General features: G+C 37.3%; 2 pseudogenes; both read right to left on the bottom strand.

Annotated features, from left to right (window-relative positions):
- Window positions 1-13,239: 13,239 nt before the first annotated feature.
- LOC122488309 lies at window positions 13,240-13,956 on the bottom strand (annotated as a pseudogene).
- Window positions 13,957-14,718: 762 nt separating this feature from the next.
- Window positions 14,719-19,061, bottom strand: part of LOC122488308 — a 93,193-nt pseudogene continuing 88,850 nt past the window's right edge.

Genomic DNA, 19,061 nt, shown 5'->3' with positions numbered 1-19,061 from the left:
TAATGCTGTATAATAATTCACTCATTTGCATTGTGGTATAGTATTTCATTGTATGAATATAGTAATCATATTTATCCATTCTATCATTGATAGACATTTAAGTTTTTTCCAGTTTTAAATGAAAATATGTGGAAAATAGTCTGTTGGAACTATTCCTAAGAGAGAAATTATTGCATCATAGGTTTCTGTATATATTCAAATTTAATAGATACTATCAAACTTTTTTTCCAAAATACTTACACATACCTATCTGCAGTATAAATTAGTGCTTGCAGATATATCTTTGTCAAACCCTGTATTTCTAACCTAACTGTGATTCTATATTTAAAATAGATCTCTTACATACAAACAAGTTAGGTCTCATTTTTTAAATTCACTCTGACAGTCTCTGACTTTTAATTAGTATGTTTAGATCATTCACATTTAAAGTGATTATTTACATACATGGTTTAACAGCAACCATATTTGTAACTATTTTCTGTTTGTTACCCTTGCCCTCTTTTTGTGTCTTCTACTGTTTCTACCTTTATGGTTTTAATTGAGAATTTTATATGATTCCATTTTCTCCTCCTTTCTTAGTCTATCAATTATCCTTCTTTAAAAATAAATGTTTGTGGTTGTCCTAGAGTTTCCAATATACATTTATAACCAATCTAAGTCTATTTTCAAGTTTTATTTTATATTTGAGAGAGAGAAAGTGATCCGGGGAGGGGCAGAGAGATGGAGACAGAATCTGAAGCAGGCTCCAGACTCCGAACTGTCAACACAAAGCCCAACACAGGGCTCCAGCTCACAAACTGTGAGATCATAACTTGAGCCAAATTCAGACTGAGCCACCCAGGTGCCCCAATTTTCAAATAACACTATACCACTTCATAGGTAGTTCAGGTGCTTTATAACAGATCATTGCCAGTTCCATTCTCCTGTATGATATGACATTGGTGTCATTTATTTCATCTATCCATAAGTAATAATCACTGCAATAATCATTGTTGCTATTATTATTATTTTGGACAAATTGTTTCTGCTAGATGGAACATAAGAAACACAAAAGGCTATATTTTACCTTCACTTATTACTTTTTTGACACCATTTATGTAAATCTGTTTCTGATCTATATAATTTTCCTTCTCTCTGAGCAACTTCTTTAACATTTCTTACAAGGCAGGTTTATTGACTACAGCTCCCTCATATTTTTGTTTTTCTGAAAAGTTTTTATTTCTCCTTCACTTTTTAGGGACAATTCTACCAGAATTCTAGAATAGTAGTTTTTTTCTTTCAACACTTCCAAACTTTTTTGTCATCTGAGACTATGTTATTTTCATACCTTCTTTGAAAAATAATAACCAGCTAGCTTCATGGATAAAATTTCCTAATATACACAGAATAATGCTGACATTTATTGAGTACTGATTATATGCCAGACTCTTTTCTACATGCTTCATGTGTATTTCCCCAATTAATCCTCAAAACTATCCTGTGAGGTAGATACTACTATTATTGCAGATGGGAAAACTGAGACTTTTAAGTAACTTGCCATATAGCATTCAGGCATCAAGTGACAAACTACCTTGCCAGACTGCCTGAGAGTCAATGCATCCCAGTATATTTTAAATATATCAAATACACAGCTATTGTGGTCCTTTAAAAAAAGGAATCTTCTTTCCATTGCTAAAATATCCTTAATCACATTGCTGTGTACTGTCCCACCACAGCAGTCTTTTCAAATAACAACCTGAAAACCCTAGCAACTTGGCTCTGGTACTGTGCTTTTATAACTCTTTTCTCCTCCTCCTGTGTAGGATTCTAAATCCTTAAGCTGAGGCTATCCCAATGTTACTAAATAAAAACCCACTAACTAGAGGAAGCAGTTTGTTAATATGTGAATTTGTCTTTCTCACAGTCAGATCCAATGAAGAAACATATTCCCTGAACTAAAGGGTATTTATTAGCAAATCCTGGAATCATTGCTGCCATAGACTGTCTGAGTCAATGAAATGGCAAAGCGGGGAATATTCACTAGAGGTTACCTCCATGGCCTCTACAGTCCTGCCGCATAAAGTGTGCCCTGGGGACCTTCAGTATTAGCATCAACTGATATCTTATTATAAGTGCAGAATCCCAGGCTCCATCCAAACCCACTGAATTTTCATTTTATCAGGGTACCCAAGTATTAGGGCGCTTGGGTGGCTCGGTCAGTTGAGCATCCGACTTTGGTTCATGATCTCACACTTCGTGGGTAAAAGCCCCATGTTGGGCTCTGTGCTGACTGCTCAGAGCCTGGAGCCTGCTTCTGATTCTGTCTCCCTCTCTCTCTGCTCCTCCCCACCTCTCTCTCTCTCTCTCTCTCTCTCTCAAAAATAAACAAGCATTAAAAAATAAAATATAAAATAAAATAAAAATAAGTATATATCCAAGCTCTGATATATTCTTTTACCTCCAATTATATATCCATTTTGGAGATACTGAGATGAATCCTCTGAATGCTGGAAGGCAAAGAAGGCAGAAAGGAAGGAAGACTGAACCAAACCAATGTGGGGGTAGGAAGTGGACAGTTTGCATAAGTAGTCAAAATGTGAAACACTTCAGGTAAAGAAGTGAAGCAAGGGAGGTAGCCAAGGGTCATAAGTCAAGGACAATATGTCCACAGGAAGTCCTGTGCCCTTCCATCTGGGAAGAAATCTCTTACAAAACAAGATTGGTAAGAAAGGAATAGGAGGTAGAACACAGGCTGTTGCCGTGCCATCTGTTGATGGCAGTGCAGACAAGGTGAAGGATGGAAGATTTTCTGGAACCTACGAGATGCTAGAAGCCAGCAGGTTGGGCTCCATAGAGAGCGCATGGATTGCATGTGATACTGTCCATGAAATTGTATTACCAGTCCCACTTCTCATGTGGGGAGCAAATAAATACTTTATATATGTCAATTGCAATGTGAAGTTCAAACCAGTCAATGGATTATGAGAGTTCATTGAACATCTATGAGATAGTACTGCTATGGTCCCATCTCCTCTCTTGAAGCCTTAAATCTGATAAGGAAGAAAAGACAGACAGATAAAGTGAAACAACAAGCATCTAACTATATGTTAATAGAATTCATCAAGCATCTACCATGTGCTAGGAGGAGTGTTAGCTGCTTACAACATGTTCAAACATACAGCAACTCAGTTCAATGAGATTTGTGTTGTTATGCTTATATTATAAGTAAACTGAGCCAAGAGAATTATGCAACCTTCCATATCCATACAGGCACTAATTGGCAAACCTGGTATGTGAGTCTAAGAAGCAGGCTATGCCCTTGCTCATAGACACCAAGTTACATAGAAAGTAAGAGATCAAGGGATTGTGGTGTGTGAGAGCTTCTGTGTGGTGTGTGGGGGAAGGGAGTTATTAAAGAATGTGAAAATGATGTGTTAAATAAGAAAAGAAATAACCCTGACACATATGCTAGAGGATCTTCACTGGTCTTTTCTGACTTTGCTTTTTCTGGAACACATATTGCCAGCACAGATGATGTATTGAACAGCCTGAAGCTGGTGGTCAATGTTGGGTCTACTGTGAACCCCTGCATTCAATGACTTTACCTTCTTTTACTTCCCAGTGTGAGCAAGGATAAAGTTAATGGTGTATAACTAATGATATCATAAATTTGCAGCCACTACTGAGCTATTTGCAAGCTGCTTGTCACTATATACTGGGTTTACTCACCCCACTCCCTTTCTTATAATACACCACCAACTATTTCTTTATAGCTTTGTGCTCCACCATGAGAGAAACACAGCAAACGCGAACAAATTCATGAAGTTCGCCTCTGCACTCCAGATGGTTGATGTGTGCCAGGTTTGAGAAATCCAGTAAATCAATGGATGCATGCTGCTAGATATCTGCTTAATCTTGCCCCACAGAATGACCTTGAGAGTTCCATCTCAAAACTGGTCATAATTTACATTGTATTAAATTAAAGAGGAAGAAGTTTTAATCCCACCAATTACAGTTTATGCTTTTGAAACCCAATAATAAACAAAACTAAATTATGAGAGCAGCAGCATGTCTAGAATACAAAGTGGGATGTCTGTGTCCTACATAGTGTTGGTCTTAGTGCTTTAGCTCAATAGCATTATCCGGGGGCAGGGGAAGAGGGAGGGTGGTTAAGAAACTGTCTTTAATAATACTATTTCAAAGATGTATTTAAAGGCACTTCAGATTTGTGAAATCCTTCATCCAGTTAAAAACTGCACTTTTGACAAATGAGGGTACTTTTAGAAGAAAAGGAAAGGTTCTGGGATTATATAATAAATTATAAAAGAAATTAAATACTGATTAGTCTGGAAAAGAAAAAATACGGGTGGGAGAAGCTTTCTTTAAACACTCGCATATCACTTTCATTCACTTCAATCCCCATGCAAACTACTCTCTTTTTTTTTTTAATTTTTTTTTCCAACGTTTATTTTATTTATTTTTGAGACAGAGAGAGACAGAGCATGAACGGGGGAGGGGCAGAGAGAGAGGGAGACACAGAATCGGAAGCAGGCTCCAGGCTCTGAGCCATCAGCCCAGAGCCCGACGCAGGGCTTGAACTCACGGACCGTGAGATCGTGACCTGAGCCGAAGTGGGATGCTTAACAGACTGAGCCACCCAGGTGCCCCCTCTCTTTTTTTTTTAAAGTAAGTTTTATACTTATTACCATTTTAAAGATGAATAAATTGAGATACATCAGTAGCATGTAAGTTGTCCAATTGGTAGGACCAGTTTTCAAACAAGACAGATGCTGGATCTATATTTTACTCCTTACACAAGGTAACCAGAAAGTAAGTTCATTGCTGTTGAAACTAAACACCTTTACACAATGTATTTTTGTGTGAAGATGAATGGATTTTAATATAACAAAATATGAAATGTTTGTTGATAGGGTTTTAGTTTCCACATTGCAACTAATATTTTTTAAAATTTTTACTTAAACCCCAATTAGTTAACATATGGTGTAATAATGGTCTCAGGAGTAGAATTTAGCGATTCTTCACTTACACATAACACCCAGTGCTTACACATAACACATAACACCCAGTGCTCATCCCAGAAAGTGCCGTCCTTAATGCCCATCACCCATTTAGCCCATCCCCCGACCCAACACCCCTCCAGCAACCCTCATTTGTTCTCTGTATTTAAGAGTCTCTTATTGCTTTTCTCCCATTCTATTTTTATCTTACTTTCCTTCCCTTCCTCTAGGTTCATCTTTTGTGCTTCTTAAATTCCACATATGAGGGGAAACATATAATATTTATCTTTCTCTGACTGACTTATTTTGCGTAGCATAATACATTCTAGCTTTATCCACGTTGTTGCAAATAGCAAGATCTCATTCATTTTCATCGCTGGGTAGTAGTATATACCACAGCTTCTTTATCCATTCATCAATCAATGGACATTTGGATCTTTCCATAATTTGGCTATTGTTGATAATCCTGCTATAAACATTGGGGTGCATGTGGCCCTTTGAATCAGCACTTTTTTGTCCTTTGGATAAATACCTAGGAGTGTAGTTGCTGGGTCATAGCGTGGCTCTATTTTTAATTACTCCCTTTGATGTTCAAGCTCGCCTTTCGTCTTAAGCCTTCACACGCCAGTCTACATTGGCAACAGCTGTCCTAGTCAGAGACCTTTTTTGCCTCTTTGACATCCTCTTGACATCTAATCTCACCCATGAGAGTCAAGTGGCTCTTCATGGAACTCATTTAAGAATTCTGGATGTACTTTTATCAGAGCACTGGTAATTCTGGCTAATGACTACTTAACCTGATAACAATAGGGTAGAGATTTTTAATATCTATTTCTGCATTTAGGACCTGAGTCAGACTGTGGTCACTAGATATGTGGTAGATGAATGAATAGATGAATAAATGATGAATGAATAGCATAAGGAAGGAAAAGTAGACTTGTTCTCTGTTGCTCTCCTGTTCTTCAACCAGTGGGTAGAAAGATACTGTGACCAGATTTAGCAAATAAAAATTTAAAAAGCCCTGTTAAATCTGAACGTCAGATAAACATTAAATCATTTTTATAGATAATAATTATGCAAGAACCAAATAATGCAAGAACACCTTGTATTTTATCTAGCAATCCTAAAAGTATGAAGACACAGATTTCAGCTCAATATGAGAAAAAAAAAAAGGCTTCCAAAAGCATGATTGGTACAGGAAACTTCAGGAAGCATGTTTCCAGACCTTATTATTTGAGCATAGAATGGATGCCAGATGAGTTCTGGACTTATCCTTGCATTTGTTAAATTTTTTCTTGTCCGTTTCTTATTAAGCAGTACATTTTGATAAAATTTGCATACAGATATAACTAGACCTGGAGAGTGAATATTTCATATGCAAATTATACACTCCACATCCAAGTGGATGTGGATCTTTTAACTGCAAAAATCTATTGACCACACCGCTGTCAGTTTCTTTTTGAAGGCTATCTTAAATTACAGTGCATTATTGATGTATTTGAAATAAATTTAAGTTCAAGTTGACCAAACTACTTAATTCAGATTCCATCTCTGCCCTAAGTAAAGGCATCCTATGATAAGTTGTTTTATCTCTGCGCCATAGCTATGGAACACAAATTCTATTATCTGCCTCACTAGGTACCCTGTGGGTTGATGGGTTCAGTACAGTCAATACGTGCATTGCTATGTAAAATGAAAAGTTATTGGTATTAATTATTACAATCCAGCTAGGGTTCACATCTTGATTACACATTACCATTTTTGCCTTAATTTTCTACTTTTTTCAACTCTGATTTCCAAAAAGATTAATAAATTCTTAATAAATTAAACCCAAAGAAAAAAATTGAGTATGACAAAAGTGATAATAATAATGATAATAATAATAACATCATGACAAAAAATTAAATAGCAGGACTCCCTGGAAGCCTATTTAGCTACAAAATTATATTAAATTATTTTCAAATAATATAAACATATGACAACCAATAAAAATAACATTCTTCTTCAGCAGTCTAATGTAGTTATGATATGACAAATAATTATGATATACCACAAAAATAGAAGATATAGATGTACTTAATGACATGAGTGGTAACCATGTGAAATTGCCATATATTACCTACAAAAATGACAGTATCATGTGGTTCAAAGCAAAAATAAGCCATTGTCTATGAGTCCCCATAAAGAATGTGTCTTTTTTTTTCCTGGAAATAGTTTTCATCAGAAAATGTATACTTAATATCTAAATGCAGAATAATGAGGGGAGATTTCAAATATAATGATCTTCTAAAGTTTCTGAGAGGGGCGACTGGGTGAGTCAGTTAAGCAACCAACTTCGGCTCAGGTCATGATCTCACAGCTCGTGAGTTCGAGCCCTGCGTCGGGCTCTGTGCTGACAACTTGGAGCCTGGAGCTTGCTTCAGATTCTGTGTTCCCTTTCTCTGCCCCTCCCCCTGCTTGTGCTCTCTCTCTCTCTCTCTTTCTCTCTCTCTCAAATAATAAATAAACATTTAAAAAAACATAGCTGACCCAATCATATCTGAATTTAAGAAAAATGAAAAAAAAATTCACTATGAGTACATGTATCTCATTTGATATTTGGGATATGTGTATTCTAAAAATGTAGTCATTGTTTATCTGAAATTCAAATTTAAGTGTGCCTCCTGTATTTTAATTTGTTAAATGACAACTTTCAAATTAAAAGTAAAGTCATTTTTGACATCCTGTTTTACTGATATTTTTACATGTAACATTCTCACCTAAACAGCAATCCTACCAGTTATATTCCAATTTATTTTTCAAATTGGCAGTGGATAGGCACACCTGTCTTCTGAATGCCAGTAAAATCTTTTGCCCTGCTGAATGTTACAAAGCGGAATTAATGTCCTTTAGTCAAAATCTGACCCAAAAACATTATCAATAATTGAAATAATTGGTAATGTAAGATTTATAATAGAGGGTCAATCTAGAATTTTGCTATTTAATGAAAACCTGAGGCTATTAGACTGAAAATAGAATTTTTAAACAAACTTAATTTCAGAATAGTTTTGGAAGAAGTGTTGAAAGAGTGTTACAGAGTTCTGCAATACCCCACACCCAGTTTTCCCCTATTGTCAACATTACTATGATATGTCTTCACAACTAATAGTGTAATGTTAATACGTTATTACACCTGAAGTCAATACTTTATTCAGACTTCCTTATTGTATACCCAATGTTCTTTTTCTATCCCAGGATTCCAACCAGGATAACATATTCAGTGTCATATCTCCTTAGCTGAAGCTGCGTCTTCACTGTGACACTTTTTCAGACGTCCTTGTTTTTGATGACCTTAAGCATTTGAAGTACAGGTCAGCCAATGTGTAGAATAGTCTTCAGTTTGGATTTGCCTAATGTTTTTCTCGTGGTTACATAGTGGTTATGAACGTTTGGGAAAAAGACTACAGAGGTAACGTGCTATTCTCATCACATTATATCAAAGGCACGTGCTACTAACATTATTTATTATTCATTATGTTAACCTTGTCATAATGTTTATCAGGTTTCTCTACTGTAGTGTTACTTTTTTTCCATTTCCATACTGTATTTACTTTTAAAAAGTCACCATGTGTATTCCACATTTAAGAAGTGAGTTGAGGGGCGCCTGGGTGGCTCAGTCGGTAAGGTGTCTGACTTCAGCTCAGGTCACGATCTCACAGTCCGTGAGTTCGAGGCCCACATCGGGCTCTGTGCTGACAGCTCAGAGCCTGGAGCCTGCTTCCGATTCTGTGTCTCCCTCTCTCTCTCTCTGCCCTTCCCCTACTCACGCTCTGTCTCTCTGTGTCTCAAAAATAAATAAAGGGGCGCCTGGGTGGCGCAGTCGGTTAAGCGTCCGACTTCAGCCAGGTCATGATCTCGCGGTCCGTGAGTTCGAGCCCCCGTCAGGCTCTGGGCTGATGGCTCGGAGGCTGGGGCCTGTTTCTGATTCTGTGTCTCCCTCTCTCTCTGCCCCTCCCCCGTTCATGCTCTGTCTCTCTCTGTCCCAAAAATAAATAAACGTTGAAAAAAAAATTTTTTTTTAAATAAAATAAATAAATAAATAAATAAATAAAAACATTAAAAAAAAGAAGTGAGTTGAGGGGTGCTATAGTCTAAACGTTTGTATCCCCCAAAACTTCATATGTTGAAATCTTAACCCTCAAGGGGGTTGACGTCAGTAGGTGGTGCCTTTGGAAAGTGCTTCTCTTAGGTCATTAGGGAGAAGCCTTCATGAATGGGATTAACACTCTTGAGACCACACAGGACTTCCTAGCACCCTCCACCATGTGAGGATAAAAAAAGTCTATAACCCAGAAGAGGGCCCTCACCTGACCATGCTGGCACCCTGATCTTAGACTTCAAGCCTCCAGAACTATGAGAAATAAATTTCTGTTATTTAAAAGCCACCCAGCCTGTGACATTTTGTTATAGTATCCCAAATGGACTAAGACAAGGAGTGATATCTACATAAATTGGAATTCTTCTGCGAGATTTATCTGTTCTCCCCATTCATTCCTTCTTCATTTATTCAATAATTTGTTTATATCTGTATGGATTCATGAATATTTTATACTTTGGGTTATAATCCAATAGTATGTTATTACTTTTGTGGCTCATTTTTCTAGCTTTGGCATTGGGAGCTTTTCAATTGACTCTTGTGTCCCTTTGATATACCCATATCATTTTGCTTTTTTAAGTACCTCCTTACTTTCTGACACAAGAAGCCCCAGGATCAAATTGTTCCACATTTGCCACTGGAACTCTTTCAGTTGGCTCATATATCCCCGTGATACATCCCATCATTGTGTTTTGAATTGATTTTAGCACTCACTTTCAGACACTACAAGATACTCCAGGCTCATCTTGTATGTCCTCTGCCTTAAACCTCAAAATCAGCCATTTCTCCAAAGTGCCTTGGTTCCTTTTATTAGTGTACAATAGTAGCAATTGAGATCTAGGTGCTAGGTGTACTTGTTGCTATAAGGGTGTCATTGCCTTTAGTCCCTCAATAGGCAGAGCTAGGACACATATGTGTGTATACTAACCTGTGTATATACACGTATGTGTTCTACATCCATCTATATCTATATTAAGGTAAATATGAATTCACACTAAAATCTATGATTTTCACTAAGTACCACATAGTTGAATCTAGACTCTTTATCATCCCTTGTTTATCTGTAACTTCTCCTTACAACAGTGAGAAACCTCCCTCTCCTCATCTGCCATCCACTTACTTATTTTTTCAATCCTTATACATGGATAGTGATTTCAGAGTGGTTAATGCATACCCTTGTAACAAAAAATTTTACCAGATACAGCACAGTGATTATGTATAGTTCCTAAAGTTGGAGTTCCCACTCATTTCCAGAGGTACGTATATCATCGGCACCTTTCTTTTTCCATTCCCTTCAAAGAGGTTATGTCACACATTGTAATATGGATTATTTTATCACAGTCTGCATTCCTCCTGGGATTCTTCCAGTCTCCTAATTGACTTTTTCATTATTTGCCTATAATTAAGGTTCATTTTTTGTGGTCAAAGATTCTATGGATTTTTACAACTGTATAGTACCGTGTCTCCAGTATCATACAGAGTTGTGTCGCCTAATAAATACCCTGAGCTTATCTGTTCAACCCATTCCCCTTTTCCTAACTCCCTGAAAACACTCTGCTACCTACTCTATAGTTTTACTTTTCTAGGATGTCATTTAGTAGAAAAATAAAGTACAGAGTCTTTTTCTACAGGCTTCTTTCACTTGGCAATTTGCATTCAGGATTCATCCATGTTTTAGGGTGACTTGACAGTTCATTCCATGCTATCTCTGGAGAGTATTCCCTTTTATAGTTGTACCACAGTTTCTCTACCTGTTGAAAGACATCTTGATTGTATCCAACTTTTGGCAATCATGAATAAAACCACACATGCAGAATTTTGTGAAACACAAGTTTTCAAATCTAGAAGTGCTTTTGCTAGATAGTTTGGTAAAAAAATACATTTAGCTTTGTAAGAAACTGCCAAACTGTCTTCCAAAATGGATGTACCGTTTTGCATTTCCACCAGCAATGAATGAAAGTTCCCATTGTTCTGTATGCTCACCAGCCATTGATATTATCAGCTTCTAATATTTTTTATAAAGCAGATCTACTGACAACAAATTCCCTAGGTTTTTTTTTCCCCAAAAGTCATTGTTCCTCACTTACAAATTTTTCCAGATATACAATTCTAATTTAATAGCTTTTTCTTTCAACATTTTAAAGATTTCACTGTACTCCTTGCTTGCATGGAGTATGATGAAAGAGTCTGATAATGAATTATTACACTTGTCCCACTCCATGACTAGCTTTCTTCAAGATTTTCTCTTTGTCTTTATTTTTCTGCAATTTGAAGGTTATGTGCCTATAGCTTTTTTTTAATCCTGTTTTATGTTTTCTGAGCTACTTGTATCTGTGATTTGGTCTCTGTTATTAATTTTTGAAGGTTATTGGTCATTATGAGTTCAAATATTTCTTCTGTCCATTCTCTTTCTTCTCATTCTTGTCTTCCAATTATATATATGTTACATATTTGGATATTGTCCTAAAGTTCTTGGATGCTCTGTTCCTTTCATTCTTTTACTATTATTATTATATTTACTACATTTGAGAAGTTTCTATTCACCTGTCTTCAACATCACTGATCTGTCCTTAGCTATGTTGCATCTATCATTTCTCTTTGATGATTTTAGTTTACATTTCCCTGTTTACATTAGCCATGCTATGTTGCATATTGTCTACATTTGCCATTGGAATATTTAAAATATTAATCATAGTTATTTTAACTTCTTTCTCTGATCATTCCAATATCTGTAACCAACAGTCTCTGACTTACATTGTCTTCCTTATTTCCCTGACTTTAAAAAGTGTCGATTATTCCCTTTTCAAATTATCTCTTACAAGTCCCTTAAACTATAACGAATTTCACAGTGTAACTTTATAGCATTCCAGCTGTCGGCTTTTACAATGTACATATTACTTAACATATCAGAGTTCATTCAGGAAGCAAAAACCACACCTGTAATTTGAACAGCAAGGATTAATATAAGGAATTGTTAACTAATAAAAAGTGATTACTAAAAGGAGCAAACAAGGACTCTATGAGGTGCAGAACACAGCTGCTTTGTTTGTAGGAAAATAATAAGGAAATAATTTAGGGCAGGGAGGATATCCAAGCCCAGGATTCAGAAATACGAGTAGAGGCCATGGCTTTCATGGAAACATGCAGCTCTTTAAGAGAGAATAAATTTGCCAAGGACACAGATGAAGTTTAATTGTGAGAGCCACTGAGTTGCTATTATTGGCCATGCACAAACTCACTCCCACCCCACACATACACATATCACTCTACAGCACAGCCTACCTCCCAGAAAAGAGCACATTGAAAGAATGAAGAAGTGTGTCCCTTCTTCCTGATCTAGATTGGTAGAGTCCTTCCACTATTGTTGCCATAAACTAATATTATCCAAGCTGGAAGAATAGAGTTGGCTACAGGGTCCATCTCCAATATCACAAATCAGAGTAAAGAGGAGTGGATTTGGAGCTGAGAGTAGTAACAATGTTATTCTGGGTAATTACTAGTAAATTCAAGTCTCAGAAATTATAATACAAACAAATACTTATGTTTCAACCATCAGACAGTATGTTTCCAGGCTATAAAAACCCCCAGCACTTGTGATTAAAATAACTTTTAAAAGTATTTTAATTAGAATAATTTTAAACTGTAAAATATTTAAAAAATCATATTGTTACCTCTGATACACCTTTGTAGGAGCAGAGCATCCTCACATTAAATTCTTAATATTTAGCCAATGTATTTTATTTGGAGTTTGCTGGAGAATTGCTCTTTAAAAATAATCTTTAAGTATTTCAATATATACTGTTTTACTAAAAATAGGTATTTTGTTGATTTCAGGTGTTAGTTTTTAGAAAAGAAAAAAATTTTATACCTATACAGTTGACCCTTAAACAACACAGGGCTGAACTGTGTGGGTCCACTTATACACAGATTTTGGGTGGGGACTGCCAAGAGCTTTATTATTTCTATTTGGTCTAATAGACCAAAGGAGGAGGTCTCCAAGGTGGCTGAAAAGCTGTTTAGTAGCTGCAGAGAGAGGTTCAGGCAGGAGCCTTGACACTAGAGGGATGCCAGAGGAACCCCTCAAGGGCTGTGGGGCTCCAGAAACTCCTAGTCATACTTGAGGGTGAGCCTTTTAAAGAGATACTTACCAACTCCACTTAGAAGCCAGCCAGCCGGCCTGCGGAGGTTAGTCTGGTGGTCATCATCTTCTTGATGAATTCCACCTCCTCATCTAGGAAGTGGCTTTCCAGGAAGTCACAGAGATGGGAGTCTGCACAGGCAGGACCTAGGGCATGCAGATCCAAAAGGCTTCTTTTGGTTCAGGTTCTTCCCCAGGACTATAGAAGTCTGTAAGAATCCAGGGTTTTATCCTATTCATTTTGGGATGGCTTCTGCAGGTCCTGGAAGAGGGCACGGCCACCACACTGGTTTTGTGTATTCAAGACGCTGGGTGCCATCTCAATCCTCCTTGGCCGACTTGAGGAAGTGGCCCATGCCCTCCAGAGTCACAACATCCTGGTCAAAATAGAAGCCCAGATAGGGGTAAGTGTAGGAGACCCACAGATGCATGTTGCTCAGGTGGTTGTCATAAGCCTCCACCTCAGTGGAATAATTCTGAAGAATCTGGGAGCTGGTATTTGATGGGCAATAAGGAGCTAAGCTCAAAAAACGGTGTTGGCTTAGACCGGAGGTAGAGGATGCCTGAGAGGATGGTTCTGAAGGTTACCACTGGAAAAGAGGTTGGAGAGGGTTAGAGGCTGAAAGAAGGGACGTACCTGGGTCAGTGCTATCCAAACACTGTTGAAGCAACAGAGAGATCCGCATGACTCTGTGGTGCACTGCCTATATATGGATGTTTTAATAGTACAGTACTATAGATGTATTCTCTTCCTTATGATTTTCTTAATAACATTTTCTTAATAACATCTAATAACATTAGCTTACTTTACTGTAAGAATAGGCCATATAATATGTATAACATATAAAATATATGTTAATCAACTGTATCATTGGTAAGGCTTCCAGTCAACAGTAGGTTGTTAGTAAAGTTTTGGGGGGAGCCAAAAGCTGTGGGGAGATTTCCGATTGCTCAGGAATTGGGACCCTTAACCCCCACATTGTTTCAGTGCCAAGTGCAATGCTAAATGTACAAATCTCACCAATATGCAAAGTAGAATTTACTAATTTTGCTTTTATAAAAAGCATTTCTGAAATAAAATTTATAGAAGAAGCAGTAAAAAATAGGAAGCAGGTAGGTAGACTTTCTGAAACATTTAACATGCAGCTTATTTTTATAGCAGGTGTACACTATGATCTCTTAATAGTAAAGCTCTTTGAAAAGGCATGGTCTTCAGTGTGCTGACTCCTTTTATAGACTCCTCACACCACAACATTGAATATTTAAGTAGAGCAGCGGATAACACCTCTGCAGCAGTTGGTAAGGTCTGAACACATGAAAATGCTTTAGAAGATCACTCACTGCAATCTACTGACCTTTTGGAAAAAGCCCAATGTTTGAATGTTTTATGGACAGCACTTACAATAGAAGTTGCTCCTTTAATCTCTAAGACATGTTGTGATGCAGTCTCACCAAATCAGGGCTTTTATTGGACCGGTATAAACATCAGAATCGCCATATTCAAGATGTACTTTTTTAGTCTTCATTGTACAAATTCCCTAAAAAAGCAATCCAGGAAACTGTCATTTAAGAAATGAGCAAAATTGCAGGGTTAAATTAAATCCTACTGTTTTATATTTGACCTGAAATTTAAAATTCTGAATAATGGCTGATCCTGCATTATAATTTCACAAGGGCCTCAAATCTTTTTATCTAGGGTGAAGCACAAACAGTAAAAGATAGCCTTATGGCATATTCTTTATTTGTTTACAAATAATAAGCAACCCAGCATACCACTCATCAGGATCCCTTATGGTGCTTGGCTTAGGATAAAATAAAAGCCTCTGTGTCTATTATGAATACGAATACTGGGAACCACAGGCACTTGGCAACAAACTTTTCATTATAGGCTGTTTCTGGGTAGAAGTTTCTGGGTAGAAGCTATATTCAATTATTCATTAAGAGTATTTAAAATCAAATTTATGAATTATAGTAGCATAATATTATAAAATCCCCAAAAAAGCAAATTAAATAATTTTTACCCACAGATGAATAAAAAATAAGGCAGCCTATAGAACCTATTATTCACAATAGCCAAGATACGGAAACTACCTAAGTGTCTAGCAACAACTGAACAAAGAAAAGTCTATAGAGATTAGATATAGATAGATACAGATAGATATTTTGTATATATAATACAATATTATTCAGCCATAAGAAAAAAAAAGAAGGAAATCCTCCGATTTGTGGCAACATGGATGAACCTGGAGGAGGACGCTATGCTAAGTGAGATAAGCCTGATACAGGAAGAGGAATACTGTATGTTTGATGAATACATTGTAAATAATGCTGCAGTGAACAAAGGGGTGCAGATTTCTCTTCATTTCCTTCACCTACAAGTGAAATGGGCTGGGTCATATGATAATTCTAGTTTAGCTTCTTGAGGAGCCTCCATACTGTTTCTTACAAATGACTGCACCAATTTACGTTGCCACCGATAGTGCACAGGGTTCCCTTTTCTCCACACCCTTATCGCTCCTCTTTTTGATAATAGACATCCTAATAATGGTTGGATGATATCACATTGTAGGGTTTTTTTTTAAGGATGTAACTCAGATGAATCATTTCAAAATATAACTCCGATGAATCAGACCAAACTATCATCAAGTTGACATTAAAATGTGTTACTTGACCAGATGTGTCTTTAGAAGATTTCTCTTCTGATAGGCAATTCTGCACCTAATGCAGTGTAATTTGGTATAAACATATGGTGGATATTTTTAAAGACCTATAAAAGGATATTTATGATGACCCATCATAAATAAATAATATATATTAATATAAATTAATTGATGGATTGCATTTTTGAGTTTGTACAATGTTCTAGGAAGATCCTACTTTCTCCAGCACATTTTATATCAAACTTGATATTCCTATTGTGTTGCATTTGTCAAAATGAGCTCAGTAAAATCTGTTTCTTTTATATATGTCAAGTTGCATCCATTCAAGCTATGATTTTCCCTAAAACAAAACCAACATGAGAATATGTTAGGCTGATACACTTGCTAATGTGGCTGTAAAATATTTTTAATTTTCCTAAAGTATAGCATTTAGTTTTAAAATATTAGTCCCTTTACCCATAGTATTTCCATAAGCCTCCTTTTGTAACCCAAAAAATCATCAAAAAGGAAATGGACACTTCCTCCACCCATCCTCTACCAGCTACTATTCCTTTAAAGTAGGGGCCAGAAAACTCTTTCTGTAAAGGGCTAGCTAGATAGGACATATTTTCTCCTTTGCAGGCAATACAAGCCCTGTTGCATCTATTCAAGTCTACTGTTGTAGTGCAAAAAACAAACGAAAACAATCATAGACCAGAGTAAGTGAATGAATATGGCTGCATATGACCCACCTTGCATTAGAGTATCAGAATTGAATCTGCTCCTATTAAATACATAGCAAGATATAACTTAGGGCCTAAAATGAAGGTAAAATCTTTTTTTTTCAGAAAAAGGAAAAGCATCATATAATTCCTTCTTTGGAAAAGCATCATGTAATGCCTGGAAAATATCATCTACTTTATTTTTTTTAATTTTTTTAACGTTTTTATTTATTTTTGAGACAGAGAGAGACAGAGCATGAACAGGGGAGGGTCGGAGAGAGAGGGAGACACAGAATCTGAAACAGGCTCCAGGCTCTGAGCGGTCAGCACAGAGCCCGACGCGGGGCTCGAACTCATGGACCGCGAGATCATGACCTAAGCCAAAGTCGGCCGCTTAACCAACTGAGCCACCCAGGCGCCCCGAATATCATCTACTTTAAATATGCCTTTCATTCTTTCCTTACCCTGAAACATTTATTAAGAAAAGGTTATCTGTGGTCCAGTACATGAAAAACATCTTTGGGGGGGTATATATTACTTAAATAGAAAGTGATACTATGTCTACGATTATAAGAACTCCCGCTTCCAAATAATAATGACTCTTGGGTAATAAGCAAGCACCTGTAGCATACCTCCAACATACCGAATGTGAAAGGACAAGAAGTTCTCCCTGGAAGTGATGGCAGCAACTGAAAGTTGTATTTTCATATCTAGCATAGGGATGAAATAAATCATCCAGTATTTTTCTTTGTACCAAGTAAGATGGTTGGTGAAGACTCAAAAAATGGATTATCAGGTGAGCTTTCTGTACAGGCAACTGGATAGAATGCATAGAACCACTTCAGCCATTTTTTTTTTCTGCTGGGGTGCTGCAGAACTCAACTGTTCATGGAATCTTCTTTTGACTATTAGTGCTGACATTTCCCAGAAGATGAGCATTTACTGCTTTTGCCAACTTGTGATTTGTAGATGCCAGTCCTGCTGTGATGTGAGGTTGTGTACTAGGGTAGTAGGTTTGCTCTCTTCCCCACTGCATGGAGACTAAGAGCTCCTCCAATCATTTATGGGTAAGTGTCATTTCCTGACAAAACTGTTCCCGTTCAGTCAGGATATCTTGAATAGCACTCTGCGCCTTGTGGTTTTGACGCTGTAAATGTGGTTAGGAGTTGGTTAACTCATCTGCCATAATCCTGCTTGTGAGGAATTTACTTCGTTATATATCACACTATATTGACATACGTTCTAACTGTTCAGAAAGTTGACCTGTGTTTTGACCTATGGCTTTATTTTCTAAAATAAGCTGATTTTCCTCTGGCTAGACATTCAAAGTAATACTGAAGATCATCCCCAACAGAAGCCACTAGCAACTTTTTAAACTCACAACTGACCTCTGTCTATACCCTGAACTGGTTTTAAAGACCTTCTTTGTCCTGTAGTAACCTACTTTAAGAGTTCTTGAGCTTTTCCAATATATTCTTTACCTCTGATAGTTCTTTTTTGGATTCTGCAACTCCCTCTGACTGACCAAGTAATTCTCCTTTACAATGACCCAGAGACTTAGCCTTTGCATTTTTTGTTGGGGATATCATGGGTTATAGCAGCTTTGGGAACTAATATTCTTACAGCATCGACTTCCACTGCTTTTTCAGTGAGAATCTTCCTTACCTGAAGAAGTCCTGGACTCTCTGATGGAACAGCTTTCTTTCATGGATTCTGAAGGATGTGATGTTTCATGGGTTGGACTCCAGAGGTAAGTCCAACAGATTTAGATGGCTCCTTAGTTTCTGTTCTATCTCCTGCTCCTCAGACTGAGGTTGAAGTAAGGGTGACTTTGGTTTCTAAACTTTTGAGAGTAGCTATTTTTTTTTAATTTTTTTTCAATGTTTATTTATTTTTGGGACAGAGAGAGACAGAGCATGAACGGGGGAGGGGCAGAGAGAGAGGGAGACACAGAATCGGAAACAGGCTCCAGGCTCTGAGCCATCAGCCCAGAGCCTGACGCGGGGCTCGAACTCCCGGACCGCGAGATCATGACCTGGCTGAAGTCGGACGCTTAACCGACTGCGCCACCTAGGCGCCCCGAGAGTAGCTATTTTTTAACCAATGAAAATGTTCCTCAAGACTTCTGAAAAACTGCCAAGGTTCTTACTCTTCTGATTTCAGGGGGTTTCACTTTACAGATTGTTGGACTCTGGGTCACAGGGTTAACTGCTCTACATAGTCCTTTTCCATTCTGTAGCTGACCTGCCCAGGCCTGCCTGATATTCAGCTTCTCACTCACTCACTCACTTACTGTAGTTTGGATTTGAATTTCCCTGATGATTAGTGATGTTGAGCATGCACCTGCTAGCCATTTGTATGTCTTCTTTGGAAAAATGTCCATTTAGGTTCTTTGCCCATTTTTTTAATTGGACTACTTGTGTTTTTTAT

Source organism: Prionailurus bengalensis, chromosome A2, assembly GCF_016509475.1.
Source record: "Prionailurus bengalensis isolate Pbe53 chromosome A2, Fcat_Pben_1.1_paternal_pri, whole genome shotgun sequence".
Taxonomy (NCBI): domain Eukaryota; kingdom Metazoa; phylum Chordata; class Mammalia; order Carnivora; family Felidae; genus Prionailurus; species Prionailurus bengalensis.
Note: the sequence above shows the minus strand (reverse complement) of the source record. Positions and strands in the feature narration are given on the sequence as shown.